The sequence below is a fragment of the Phoca vitulina genome, unplaced genomic scaffold (assembly GCF_004348235.1).
Source record: "Phoca vitulina isolate PV1807 unplaced genomic scaffold, GSC_HSeal_1.0 scaffold16, whole genome shotgun sequence".
In the NCBI taxonomy this organism is placed as follows: Eukaryota; Metazoa; Chordata; class Mammalia; order Carnivora; family Phocidae; genus Phoca; species Phoca vitulina.
This window is the reverse complement of record NW_022589719.1, coordinates 19,135,330-19,150,995: the sequence shown is the minus strand read 5'-3', so window position 1 is coordinate 19,150,995 and position 15,666 is coordinate 19,135,330. Positions and strand designations below refer to the sequence as shown.

The 15,666-nt window shown below is 37.4% G+C and overlaps 1 protein-coding gene across 7 annotated transcripts in view; it reads left to right on the top strand.

Moving 5' to 3' along the window:
* The window catches only part of LRRC4C (leucine rich repeat containing 4C), a 1,196,081-nt gene that overhangs the window by 245,142 nt on the left and 935,273 nt on the right, over positions 1-15,666 (top strand). For 5 of the 7 annotated variants that reach the window (XM_032413921.1, XM_032413923.1, XM_032413922.1 and 2 more), the window contains one exon: positions 631-817. The exons of the other annotated variants lie outside the window; for them this stretch is intronic. The gene's annotated coding sequence lies outside the window, so the exon portion shown is untranslated. The remainder of the gene's footprint in view (positions 1-630; positions 818-15,666) is intronic. 7 annotated transcript variants of the gene reach the window in all.

Genomic DNA, 15,666 nt, shown 5'->3' with positions numbered 1-15,666 from the left:
TGATTGCTTAAGCACTTTGCTCTAGCTGACTTCCATGTGCTCTGCAGGAGGCCACATCCTCCTTTGGGAGACGGGCATGCAGGGCATAAGTTTTAGACAAGCTAATTCTTCTCAGTGTTTGCCTGATTTGTCCTCTTATTTCACTGTGGTGCTTACTACAGTGTATTGTAATATATAACCGTTGAATAAGGAGATAATGCATAGATGAATGAATAAATGAATAATTATATAGGAAGACCATGTAGTCACTGGGCTATCTTTTCTTCACACCACCTCTCCATTCTCCTTTTTGAAAGGTGTCTAGGTACTAAGCAGGAGTCTGCTTTGTCTCTTCTACATGATAAATATCTCTGACCTGGAACTCAAACCTAACTCCATTGTCGAATAATTCCTAGCACATTGGCAGCAGAGTCACTGATTATAGAATAAGGGCTCTCTGTGTCTCTTCATGAAAGCTCTCAAGTTTATTTTTTAGTTCCTTTTAAGATGTGATACGATCTCCTTATTTGTACTAAAAATCCCCTGGAATTAAATCCTAAATTTTAATAATAGCTAGCTTTTTTGGATGATCACTATGTGCGGGTGCAGTGATAAACACTTGACATAGATTATCTCATTTAATCCTCACAGAAACCAAATGAAGTGTTTACTGTCATTATCCCTATTTGATGAAGAGGATACTGAGGCTCACAGAGAATTAACTTGTCCAAAATCATCTAATATCAAGTAATCACAAGTGAATGAGCTGAAAGCACACACGGAAGCCGGGACCAGACTTTCATTGAGGGGAAAACTTACAGAGACAGAACAGTAGCAGGTGAGCGATCTTCTCAATGCCAGTTGCACAGGGAACTGGAATACCAGACATAAGACATGGAAGGGGTCCCAGTGTTGAGCTGTGGGGCTCATAAGCTGCATGGTGGGGGAAACACCAACCCTTCCTCTAGGATGGTTTGGAACTGAGGACCAAACTTGGTGGTTGCAGTTCTATAATGTAACAGAATTGTAGTTTCCAGCCCAAATCTTCTACCTCAGTATTTATAACTGAGAGTTCACCAGGCCAGGTCAAGAAAATTAATCCTTGGCTTTGACCTAGCTATAAAGTGGTGGAACTTTTATTCAAGAGTCTCAGTCTTAAATAATGTGCAAGAAGAACTTGATATAACTATCCATATGTGCATTTCAAGCAGCATCACTGTCTACAGTATATGCTTTTCCTGCCATATATTTTTGTCTCCTATTTCTAGTGGACCATTTGAAATATTTATGTAGTGTTCACCTACGTCTAGCCTTTATAACTCACCATTCTGGTACTTTATGCTCAATTAGAATGTGAAATTTAATTTGGCTATGAGTCACTTTAAGAGGATATGTTGTTGACCATGGAATTGATAGGCTTATCCCCTGGGATTTGTGTGGGGATGGATGGGGACAAGGGAGTTCCTAAGAGGTAGGGTTTCTTAGAGGAAATGATGAGTCCAGTTACAAAGTTTGTGACTTCTGTGCTGTATATGGGTATGTTTAGGAGATTTTAAGCTAGAGTTAATGATATTAAAGACTTGTATCTGTGTCATTTAGGTTATGTAGTTACAGAGTTACTTGTTACATTGAGTTTTATTTGTATATGTCTCAATATCTAACTTCATTCTAGTATCCCTCAGTTTAACTTTATACATTTATAAACTTGATAAATATAAAATGTCTTGAGCTAAGAGAAATTGTCAGTAATTTAATAGTGAAAACATCTTTACTACCAAATAAGAGGTTCATGAAGCCAGGGCTGTGATCTGTTTTGTTAATTGCTATATATACCCCATACATAGATACTAGTTAGAGCCAAGTTGTCACTCCATGAATATTTATTCTTGGAGTGGGAAAGTAATGATGACTCTTTTGCTATGAAAATTGTTTATTAAATCATTTGAATTTTCTTGAGATATGAAGGTATTACTTTTAGTTATGTATATTTATTAAAATAGGTAGAGGTGAAGGGAAGGATTTTTCATACCAAGACTTCTTTGTGTGTTAATATAATGGATGGAAAAAGTGATCATCTTTTCTTATTTACCACATCCAAATCATTTGGTTTTCAGTGGGAAGGGCCAATATTACCAAAGTAATTTTTTTTTTTTTTTAATCTTGTGATTACACGTACTTTCAGATTTATAGAAGTGTGTGGGGGAGTGTGGTTCATGATTTGAAAAGTATACTCTTCTCTGGTGATCATCCACTGTTTTGTCTATATAACCTCCTCCCCTGCACAAAAACAAAACAAAACAGGAGTGTTCAACAGGGAGGGACCAAATAAATTCTGAATCTCATAGCTCTACATGTAATCCCAGCTCAGCAGAGTATGGAATGGACAAAGTGAGGGTAACTATCTGATGTTTTCCCCTGCCAGCATTTCCAGTCTAATCTTACAGGCAGAATATTAAGACATAGTGTGTGATGGTTCTGCTAGGCAGCAGTACTATGACAAATAAAGAGAAACTCCTTTGGGCCATGAAAAATGTCATGGTTCTAAATATGGCTACACCTTTATGTCAAAGCACACATACACCCAACTGAACTTCAAGAAGATGTGAAGGTTTCTTGAGTACTAGTTGAAGGCAGTATTCTGTTTTAACTTCTGTAAATTTGCTTTGGTGTTTTTTTCTTTTTTTTCTTTTCCTGGCCCTTATCCATTTGACTTTCTTCCCAATGACCCTCTCTCTGACTTTCTTTAGATAATTTGAAAATACTGACTATAGAGATGTCAAGGGTGAAAGGGATCTTCATCCCCAGTGAACTCTAAATAGCAACTTTCTTTTCTCATTCCCAGAGGAATTTTTATAATCTTGTTGGAAGCATTTCTGCTGTACTGTAATGTCTACAGAAAAGAATAATGAACAAATCCTCTCATTAACTACATTTTAATGGGCTTTGTTAAAGTCAGTTCACCCCAGTCTCAAAGTGAAAACAAAAACAAAAATCTTAACAAATGAAATTTAGTCAAAACAATATGGTAAAAACAATGTGGAATCTATCCTTGAAATTTAAACTTTTTAGATATAGTGGCTTTTTTGTAAAAAATACTAAAGAACTCTATTTTTATAAAATAGATATATACACAAAATCTACAAAAATTTTTAAAACTATTTTTGAGAGATGTATTTGGGAAAATCTTTTAATGTATCCTATAGAAATGTCTTGATATCACATTAAAACCCCCACATTGTCTCAGTTTATTGCCAGACTATTGAAGTCAGTGCATGGCAATACCATGCCATGCAGTGAATGGGTTATAAGTGTGCTGAGATCATAATCCCTTTCTGCTTTCAGACAGCAAGATAAGGTCAAGGGCAGCTAAACCTCAGGGTCTTTCTCCTCCCATTGTAAGTAAGCATGACAGTTTTCCCTAGTAAGCCATCCAAGCCTTATTTTCTACACAATCCTTAATATGGTGTAGGTTGAACACATTGCTAAAGAATCATTCATTTATTCTTTCAGGGGATGTTTATTGAATACCTCCTATTAATTATGAACCAGTGTATTAGATTAGAGGTGTAAACTTTTTTGTGACCTTGATGAAGTCATAGCCTATAGGGGAGATAGATACCCAGATAACTAAGCGTACTACCATATACCATATGCGTAGACTTACTGGAACACAGAAAAGAGCCTAATATTATTTGGAATGAGAAACAGGCTGAAGACACACACCACCAAAGAAGTAATACCTAACTGAATTTTGCAGGTTAAGTGGAGTTTACCAAGAAGAGTATATGTTATAATATTGTTTTTCCAATAAATAATTTTCTATCACAACATTTTTAATGGTTGCATACTATTCCAGGATATGGATAGAACACAATTTAATTGAGCCCTTTTTAGGTTACTTCCATTTTTTGGCAACTGTAAATAACATTGATATAAAGATTCTTAGGGCTAAATCATAGTACATGCCCTTGATTTTCTTCTTAGGATACAGTCCTAGATGTGAAATCATTGGTTCAAAGGAACAACACCTTTTTAAAGCTGAACTACATTTTCTCAAGCTAGCATTATCAGAGTGTAGGGCTTTGAGATCAGAAAAACTTGCATTTGAAATATAAGCATTTCTTCTCTTGGTTATTTGGCCTGGGTAACTTTCATTACTATTACTTTCTTGCTTCAAAAGAAAGCGAAGATCATAATACTTATCTTAAAGTGCTGCATTGAAAACCATAGTAGAGGTTAATAAATACTTATTAAATCTCCCTTGTATTTTTGACAATAGGCACCTTGGTAATAAAATTCAAATGTTTTAAATATTGTAGGTTAGCTTCATTAATATAGTTCCAGCAAGAAATGCACATGCCTAAATAACTACATGGTGTGGTTACACACAATTTATCATATGGCTCAAATTTCAAAAAATCTGACTCATTGTCCACATAAATAACTTTAGAATTGCTGGACTGTGCTCAGAACTTTGGTCTGAAAGACAGAAAAGTTCTAGAATTAGATGAAGATACAGAAGCCTGGACTAAAATCCTCATTCTTTCACTCATTTCCTGTGTTACTTAATTTCTCAGACTCTGTTTAATCACTTGGAAAAAAAAAAAGCATAAGGTTACATTTTCTGCTTCAAAGACACAAATGAGCAATATAAATATAAAAGATAGATAATAGATCTCTAAATTGCTATTCTGATATAACCTATTATTCTTACTGGTTTTTAAATCTACCATGAATCTTTTTACTTCTTGAGAAAGAAGAGGCAGCAGGCCGAACGTACCCTTCCCTCAAGCTTGTCAGTGGGTTACGCATTTTTCATATTATATTGATGTGGGGCATTGACTGGAAGGATTGGGATTTATTTTCGAACTCCTGTCAGCACTCCATAATTAACATTGCCCAGAAGAGAAATGCTATTTTGCCTCCTGCATCATCAACACAACTGTCAGCAAATAAGGAAGGCATCGTCTTTGCCGTTATTACTGCTAATGTATGAAGTAGAAAAGAACAGCTGAATTTTCACACACTGGGCTGTTGGAAGCACTGGCATTTGGTGAAATTTGTTTTCAATTTCTACCTGCTTCTATTTGCACGAAGAATGTCTTTAAAGGGAAAATATCATTTTTTATCCCAAAGCCTATTTTTAACCTCCTAATTTGGGAGTTTACTGATTTCAATTTACTGATCTCAAAGTTGTTTATCTCAATGTCGTTTTTTTCTCCTTGACATAAAAATGCAAAGTTAATGTTGATTGCTTACTGGCTAGTTTACTTATCTACCTTTACTACTCTATTTTCTCTGTGTCCTAAATTCCCTGTGATGTTTTAATTCTCTTTCTGGTCTCCAGTTTTGCTTAAATTCATAATGGCAATGAATAGAAATAATCTTTTAGAATGAAGAATTGCAAGGGCTAAATCTTGCTGCAATAAGATAGCAGTAATGTAGATCAGAACTTTAAAAAGGCAAAAAAAAAAAAAAAAATCTGTAGCCTCCATAGTTACAGTGTGCTAAAATTAAGTAGTCTAAAGTTATTTTGTTTGAGTTTTTTGGTTTTTGTTTTTTCAATGACATAATGGGAATGTGAAATAGTACAGCCTTTGTAAAGTAATTTGTTGTTAAAATGCTAAACATAGTTCAATGTTAAATGTTAAACATAGTTACCATATGACCCAGAAATTCTACTTGAAGGTATATACCTAAGAGAATTGAACATATGTCAACCAAAAACTTGTACATGAATGCTCATAGTAATATTATTCACAATAGCCTTAAAGTGGAAACAACCCAAATATATATCAACTGATGAATAAATTAAAAAAAAAAAGTACTTCATACAAAAGAAAATTATTTGCCACTAGAAAGGAATGAAGTATCGAAACACACCTCAACATGTGTGAACCGTGAACACTCAACATGTGTGAACCATGAACACATTATGGGCAGTAAAAGGGTAGACACAAATGGCCATGTATTCCATTACTCCTTTTACATGGTATGTCCAAAACAGGTAAGTCCACAGAAACAAAAAAAGTAGATTACTGGTGGCCAGGGTTGGAGACAAGAGACCCTAATAGGTGATTGCTAATGGGCATGGGATTTCTTTTTGAAGTGATGAAATGTTCTAAAATTAGATATTGATGACTATTGCACAACTTTGTGAATATCCCAAAAACCACTGGATTGTACACCTTCTTCCCCTCCCCAAGGAAAAAAGTGAAAAGCTTTTATAGAAAAAGTAACACCTTCATTAATAAAAAATAGGAACTGGGAATGGTGGAAATGAAGGGGAAATCATGACTAAACAATTTAGCATCATAAGCTTTTCATGTTAAACATGCTTTATAAACATTTCTATTTTTAATAACTTCAGAATATATGTTAACTAAATGAACCACAATTAAAGATATTTTTTTTGTTTCAATTATACATGATTGCTAGCTATTCACTAGGATAAGATTTTATTTTTTTATTTTTATTGAGAACCACACAGAGTGTCTGTGGTCCCTGACTCACACCGGGTATAGTGGTCCGTCTTCTAGGACCTGGACTTGTACTCTAGGAGGTAATTACTAACTGGCAGCCTGGTAATCTAGAGCTTCTTCTGCTCTTACCTGGGTCACTGCTGTCATTATAACTCATTGTAGGAGTAGACACCTAGGATGACAAGGCCAACAGTGATTGAAGATGTCTTTCATTTACTCCTTATTTGGAGGAAAGTGAGGGGGTCCATTTTTTTCTCATTGAACAGATTTCAAGGCTTCACTTATCTAAATGCAGCAGGCAGGTAATTCACAAACTAGTAGACCACAAACTGACAGCCCGGGATGGAGAATAGAACAACAGGTTAGTATAAAAGCTTCATGTGTCTTTTTACTAATGCAAGATTTAGTACATTTAAGGATATTTTAATGAGATCAAATTTATTCCAGAATAAACAAATGAGAGAAAGAAATGGAGGTCAAAATGTGCTGTCACAGTTCTATATGTACCAGTTAGATCTCCGGGAAGGGACTTAATACAAGTTGATGTGTGATTGTTCCAGTTTTAAAAGAATGTAATTCAGTTTATGTCTAGTTTCATTAAGGCTGTTGGGAGAGCACTTGAGTAATTCAAAGAGAAGAGAAATGTGAAAGGTACCAAATGTACGTACAGAGTGTGTATTCATCCTACACTTTATTGTTATAACATGCATGGGTCTGTCAACCCTAACATGCAAAGTCTGTTATGATTTCATCCTGTGGAACTGAGAGCTAGCAACTTTGCCACTCAAAGAAGTAATGTGATCATTCGAAATTTGTAGCACTAAACCTTTGTAGTGTGTGACACATTCACTGCGAGGCAGAGAAGATTCAGGGATTAGACATAAACAGACAGTCATATGACCTGTTGGTTAGTGATGGATACTTAAACTAGATTAAAATGAATGGGCTAACACTTTCTCTGTCAGTTTTCAGCTCTTCAACCTCACAGCTATTTATGAAAGGGAGATATCTGTATGAGAAAAGATCCCAGTTGGGGATTAATCCCCAAATCCCTACGTAATTTTACATAATATAAACAAATGTTATCATAGGACTTGATATGTTACCAAGCCATTTTATGGAGTAATTAACATATCCTGTCATAATCCTATGCAAATGTTTCCCCCCCCCCCTTTTTTTTTAAATTTGAGTGTAATTGACACATGATGTTACGTTAGTTTTAGGTGTACAACATAGTGATTGGACAACTCATTTTGTTAGGCTATGCTCACCCCAAGCAAGTGTAGCTGCCCTCCATCACCATGCAACACCATTTACAATGTATAGAAACCAAGCATGAGAGTGATTTTAACTTGTCAATAACCAAAGGATAGAAACAAGAATTAGGAAAGGAAGTAAGAAAATCAAATAACATTTCTGAAGCCCCAATCCTAGCACTATTTGAGAAGATTCTAGAATGTTAACACATTCACTTCTCCAGGAATCATAGGAGGTAGACTTTATTTTCTCTATTTCACAGAGAAGAAAGCTAAAGGTCTCAGGCTTAAGCCTAGTTCTTAGCAGATTTGTCAATTCAGTGCAATACATTTTAGAACTTACATTTTTATTTCAGACCATGCGTTCAAAACACAGTCATGATCCCGGGAAGATACTCAGCTGTAGCATTTGTTGTGAAAATTGTATCATCACTGCCTGGCAGCCCTTGATTAATTTCTTAATACTGTAGTCACCTTCACATTTTACTTGATCCACAAATGTTTTTAAAAAGGTTGCAATTCACTCTTTAGTCAAGGCCCTGGAAAAAGCCCCAGATCAAAAGTAATCTTGATTAGAAAACTCTGTTGTGGATAGACTATGCTATATCTTCAAATGTTCAAAATTGTTCTTGGTACAGGACCAGTTATAACCCTCCTTCACTCTCCCTCCACACACATTGGTCCCACCCTAAATTAAAGTATAAACAAACACAGTAAAGAGTAGTTGGCCTCATAGTAACTGGAGAGATGTAGGGACTCCATAGCATCTAGCAGGGGGTGATAGAGAGGGAAGAGCACAGTCTGCCCTTACCCTGCAACGGAGAAGGAAGTTAAGAGTATCGTAAGCCTTATTCTTAGAGTTCCACCCCCTGTCTTTTCTCAGTAGTGCTCCTTCCCATTGATGTAGTTTTTGGAATGTTGGTAGGTTTGGTGGTGTCCGGAGCCAAGGGCCAAGAAAGAATTCTTGTGACATCTTTGGTGCAAAATGGTGGTCTTATTAAAGCACAGGGATGGGACCTGTGGGCAGAAAGAGCTGCGGCACCAGGGTTGTGAGGGGTGGCTGATTCTATACTTGGGAGTTGGGGGTAAGGAGAAAGGGAGGTTTCCAAAAGAACTTTTTTATGCTAAAGAGGACCTGCAAGATACTGGAGGTCTTGCCATTGTCAAAGTAAGGTTGTTTTTCCCTCTAGTAAAGTATTAGCATTATGGCAGTTGGGAGTTTCCTTCTAGAAGTTAGTTTATTGATAAGAATGCTTTTTTCTTGTAAATCACTAAGACATTTATAAATGAGGGAGACTCTTGTCTTTCTGGATAGTGACTTCCATAACTTAACCATTTTTTTCCCATCCCTTAGCTTTGGGGCAGCCGGGAGTACCTGAGGAATTTCACAGACATCCCACCTGGGAGTGTGTGTGTGTGTGTGTGTGTGTGTGTGTGTTGGGGGGGGTGTCAGCCTGTGCTTTGTCCTCCGCTTGCCTCTTCTCCCTCACCACCATCATTGAACAGTATACAAACAATAAACTGTGAGGCTCTGTTCCTTGCCAGCCTTTGAAGCTTCTTCCCTCTGTATCCACTGCATTCCTAGCCTGGCCTCCATAAGGGCAAGAGGGATGAATGCTACTGGCCAATGGCCCTGGCGGTTTCTATTCTCATTCAAGGACTAGACCCCTTTCCCAGCCCCAGAGCTGTCACTTGTATTAGTCTGCTCAGGCTGCCATAACACAACAGACTGGGCAGCTTAAACAACAGAAATTTATTTTCTCACAGTTCTGAGGCTGCGAAGTCCAAGTTTAAGACCAAGGTGTCAGGGTTGGGTTTTGGTTAGGCCTCTCTCTTTGGCTTGCCGATGGCCACTTTCTTGCTGTGTCCTCACATGGTCTCTCCAATGTGTGCACACGCTACTGATGTCTCTTTCTCTTCTTAAAAAGACACCAGTCCTGGGGCGCCTGGGTGGCTCAGTCGTTAAGCATCTGCCTTCGGCTCAGGTCATGATCCCAGGGTCCTGGGATCGAGCCCCACATCGGGCTCCCTGCCCCGCGGGAAGCCTGCTTCTCCCTCTCCCACTCCCCCTGCTTGTGTTCCCTCTCTCGCTATGTCTCTCTCTAACAAATAAATAAATAAAATCTTAAAAAAAAAAAAAAAAGACACCAGTGCAATCAGATGAAGGCCCCAGCCTTTTGACCTCTTTTATTTAACCTTAATTATCTCCTTAAAGCGCCTATCTCCAAACACAGTCATATATGGGGTAGGAGCTTTAATGTATGAATTTTGGGGAGACAATTCAGTCTGTATAGGTAGGGTTACATTAATTTGCTCAGAGCAGTTATATTCTCCCCCCCACACCCCCAGATCTTTATAATCACCAGAGGGATGCACAGAGGAACTTTAAAAACTGATGCCCAGGCCTTAGCCCAGAATAGTTAAATCAGAATCTTCCAGGCCAGGAAAGGGCATAATCAGCACTTTTTAAAAGCTCCCAGTGTGATTATAAATTTGCATATAGGATTGAAAACCAGAGACTAAGTTGTTTAGAGTCTATTGGCCCAATCCACATTGCATCCCATGTTGTGAATCCCACTGGGGAAAAGGAAGGCGGAATTCGTGCTGGCATCTTAAGCATATTACAATATGCTTAGGAGTATATACTGTGTATTTTAATATACATATATAATATATTTATATATAATATATATTTAATATACATATATATTTAATACACCATATTATGTAGTACTTCAGAAAATATACATTTATATTATATCTCATATACTATATACTTAGGAATATAGGTACGAGATAATAGACAAATGTCTAGAATCAAACACCTAGGGTTCTAATTCTGATTACATGACCTTAACATTCCTAAGAAAAATAAGAATGACAACACTATCCTCCTTTGTTATGATATTAAATGAGATTATACATGCAAAGTCTCAAATAGTCCATCAGTATTATTATTAGCAATAAAGAGATCAGACGGGAAAACCTAAAGTGTGAATTTTGTTTGTCTTCTCTCGGATAGACTAAGATCCTTGGCTTTGGAGCAAGAGATTCAGCAGTGTGTCCCTGCAAAGCCTAAATTAGCTAAATTTTACATATCAAAGTGGTGAGACCTGAGGCAGTCAAGGGGCCTATGGAAATGGCAGAGTAATTCTAAAGCAAGTGGTTAAGGTCACAGTAGAGATACTGGGGGAAACTATGAGCAAAGTTCTAGCTATTCAAGTTGATTTTGAGCTATTCAAGTTCATTTTTGAGCTTTGAGCTCCCTAGCAGAGAATGAAGGCAGCCCATTTTAGGTCATTCCTGTTCTGTTGGAATATGAAATTGCTTTGTGATTAATTTTAAGAATCTACAAACCCAACTTATTGAAAATCTGCAGAAGATATCGAACAAATGTGTTTTGAGTTCAGGCTGCTTATGAGAAACCACTTTTTCTAAAACACTGAGCAGTTCAGTTTGGCATTTCAGTCTGTCTCCTGCATTGATATTAGAAAAAGGAGACCTGGTAGAAATGTTGATTCTGAGTCTTGAGAACCGTTAAGTCAAATCTTTTGTTCGCTTTCTTTTAGAGATGTTCCCTTATTCTCGTCTGAGGTGTGTGGGAAGCCCTGCCGTCTAATCTTTAGCATTTTGATGAAATTGCCACAAAAAGCTTTTCTATGTTTTGTGTAAATCCTTATCTTAATTGGAATTTGAAAAGGGGTTAATGGTGGCTATTTTCCTGGGTATGTTTAAAGTATACCACTTGAGTGTAGAAACACTGGCCAGCAGAAGACGATTACTCTTAAATTGCTTAGTGGGTAAATGCATGGCTTCAGAGCTAACCTACCTGGTTTGAAGTTTTGCCTTTGACATTTACTAGTTTAACTTCTCTAAGATGCAAATTGCTTCTCTGCAAAATGAGGATACTAATAACTTGAACTTCACAGAATTGTTGTGGGAATCAAGTTTGCCAATGCATAGGAAACTCTTAGAGCACTGCTGGTTCATAGCAAGCATCAGTATTAGGGATCCCTGAAGCTTATTTTAAGGTCCTTTGCCCAACCTCCTAAAGAGGTACAAATCCAAAGTCTACAAGAACGGAAACTTGCCTTTGAGCCACACTGATCTGGGTTTGAGTCTTGACTCTGTCACTTAGAAGCTGAGTAATATTATGCAGCAATCACTAGTAGCTTTTGTTAACTCATCTCTGAAAAGGGAAAGACATAGGTCTCCTTTGGATATTTGGCATAATAATTAAATGGGATGAACTTCCATTGCTTATGTCCCAGTTTAAGCCATTACTACCTACCTCCTTTAGGATTGCAGTAATCCAAGTAGAAGCTTCCATTCTTGCCCATTTACAACTTAATCACCATGAAACAGTCTAAACAATTTAAACTATAAATTAAACCACGGCACTATCCTTTTTAGTTATTTGTTTTTTATTTTTTGACACTACCCTTTTTAATATGTAGATTTGTTTTGTATTGTTTTGGAATAAATGATCTTAAAACCATGGTCGCTATGGCCCTGGCCAATCTATCCATGCCTACATCTCCAAGTTTATCTCAAACACCCCTGTTCATATATTACAGTCACACTTGCTTTTTTTTTTTTTTTTTTTTAATATTCCTGGAACATACCAAAGTCTTTCCTACCTCAGGGCTTTGTACATATTCATGCTCACAAAAAAATCCTCGGATCTAAGAAAGGTTGGTTCTCTTTTTCAACCATACTTCTCTACTCAAAGCCATCTCCTCAAAAAGTCCTTTTCTTGCCATCTAAAGTGGGCAGCCCTCCAGGGTGATCCACATCATATCTTATCTCTTTAGTCTATGTTGTTGTCCTTTATCATTATCTTGTTTGTTTACTTGTGGATTTTTTTCTTCCTTGCTACCTGCAGGCAAGGATCTTGTCTGAATTGATCATTCTATTCCACAGCACCTAGCACATAGTGATTTCAGTGAATATTGTTGAAAGGAAGGGAGGAAGAAAGAACAAGAAGAAAGAATGAACACACATACAATGTGCTCAATATATTTTAGCACTATTAAAGAAAACATGTACATCTTAAATATATATAATTTTTGTCAATCATGTCACAATAAACCTGGAAAACTGAAAAAATTAAAAAGTATTAAAAAAACAAAGTTTAATCACTGAGTGGAAGAATTTTACTGACAATTAGATGTTGCCATTCAGCACAGAGTATTGACTCTGGGAGTCGAGTTCTGAGAAGGGCAAACAGAGTAGTTCACTCTCAGAGTGTGTTCTGAGAGCGTCCTCTTCCCCAGAAGGAAGGCAGTGGCTCTCTCAGAGATTGCTTGGCTGGCAATCTCTAGACTTGTCCTCTAGGTAAATGCTGGGCTTGTTAGAGGTTGTCCTCTGTACAAGGATTTCTGTTTCTGCTACAATCATGCCACACCCGAGATGGTCCATCTTCGCGGCAGGATATGGTGCCCAGTCAGGCCTGCATTGGTTTCAACAGGCTAGTTGGCCAAGTTGGAATTGGCCTTATACCTTCCATCATTTCTTCTTTTACTGGCAGCAGAATGTCTATGTGGATAATCTTCATTCCTTGCAGTCTGCATCATGGCACTTCTATTTCTAGAAGGCCAAGATAATACTTTCTCTCCAAATCTGTTCTTGAAGGCTCTTGTCTCACTGAAATTGCTTTTCCTGTCTCCACCAGCTGGACACTCAAAAACATTATCTCAAGAGGACCTATTTTAGTTTTGCCATCCATCATCTGAAGGAAAAAAAAATGTGAAGAACTTACTCTGATCTAACGATTGTGTGTGGCTGCCTCAAAGAGAAAGAGATTGAGGGAGAGAGAAGGAATAAAAAAAATTGGTGAAATGCCTCCTACTTCTCATAAACATCACCTGTCAGTAACTTCTCCAGAAGACATTCTCCCACAGGCTGTAGGCTGTGAACTGAGATGTACCGAGATCTCCTCCCAGCACTTCTGATACTTACCTTACAGTTTGGATTACTTACCTTACTCCAGGCTCCATTTTAAGAGCTTTCCATATATTAGTTTGTTTAACTCTCACATTCAACAGATAAAGAAACTGAAGCACAGAGAGATCAATTGCTGTATCTGAGGTGACTCATGAAGTTGTAGAGCTGATATTTAAACTGGCTAATCTGGCTTCAGAAGACTTACTTTTAACCACTACAATCTATTCCCTCCATGGCAGTACTTTGTTGTCTCTGTTTGAGTCTAGGTCCGTGGGATACAGGGACTCTCACACATATCAAAATAAAGTTTGCAGTTTTATTTAAAATATATTAATCATCTAAAACCAATAGCTTCAGGAAAAAAAACTGCTTCCTATTTGCTTTCAAGCAGAATTTCAGTCTTGTAATCATAATTCTACATCTATGGCTGTCCAATGTTTGAATCCTGCTTACCAAAGAAACAGTCTTTTCCTCAGCATCATAGATGAGGTTTGCAAAAATAAAGGGTTTATATTCAAAACGGTTTAGATTTTTGTTATGGGGCTTTCAAGTATGTGTGATGGTCAGAATGAAAGCCATAGAGAGTAAGCCGCCCGTTTTGTCTGTCCAAGTGTCGGTCGGTCTGTGTCCCACCAAGGAGACAGGAGCAACAGAAGAGGAGAGAACGGATAGGGGCTGAGTTTAAGGAACCCCCTGAAGAAATCAGGCCTTGCATGGTGAGCACAGCCCAAGAAGCTGATAAGAGAGATGAGTTTTCAAAGTAAGACTTTCCAGTGACTTAGGATCAAAGTATTATAACATCATACTCCTTTAATGCATTATCAACTATGTGTGCATATGTGTATATATATTGAGTCTCCGAGAGACTCAGTTTATTGTTAAGCAGTTGTTTGGGGTTGTTGTACTACAGAGTTTCCATTTCCAACTCCCAAATATTTAAAGAGAGTCTCAAAAAAATGTATATTGGAAACAAAAGCATTTCTCAGCGCTCCTATTTACAAGCAGAAAGACATTAAGTCACTAAGCCTCAGTTGTCAAAGGTCTAAAATGGGAACAAAAGAGCTCTTTTTCAAGGCTCATTTGAGGATTTGTAAGAAAACATGCAAAATGGTTTTAGGGTCTTGTCTGATACATAGAAGGCACTCAGTAAATTACATTTAATAAAAGGGAATCATTATATAGAAATTATAAAAGTCCTTAGTTTCAGGCTCATAGTTAACTTGAGAGGGGGCAGCAGAATTAACTCCCTAATACTTGGTAAGCTCGTACTAATTCTATGCAGATGGACAATATAGAGATGGTGGGAAAGCTGAATCATTCCCTGCACTTGTCCACGATGTCACTGTATGTGTCACACAGAAAAAATTGAGTCAATGTCAGTAGAAGGCCAGTTTGGACAAGCCCAGCTCTCCTCTAAACTTAGCATTGGAGGTCTTCTCATCTCCTCATTAGTGCTGACACAATCAGATTAGTTAGGAGGGTAGAGAGGGAAGGAAGCATTGGGCACTGTCCATTCAGGGAAGAGTTGGAGTACCCAAGAGGACATCAACAAATTCTAGAGGTAGCCCAAGATGATGGGCGGCACTGATGGGGCAGGAAGGCTTCTAAAACTCAGAGTATCAAAGCTATTTTTCCCTATTTTGGCCAAAAACTACATTTGCTGGTGTGTGTGTGTGTGTGTGTGTGTGTGTGTGTGTGTGTGTGTCTAGTGGCCAAAAGCATCTACAGTGCTTGAAGAAACTCAATTTAGAATCTAAAAACAACAACAACAACAACAAAAACACAACAAATGCCCATATGCAAATAAAACCAACATGCCTCCTATGAACACTTCTAAATAATTAACATTTTTTTAAAGAAAATTTGCCAGTGCTAAAATCTTTCAAAGAAAACCAAGGCGTAATCTCCTTCTGAGATATTTATCAATTTTTATAAAGTGGAGAAATTATTAGTTAGAATAGAAATTATTAGTTAGAATACCAGGCTTCACTTCTTTGAATTTG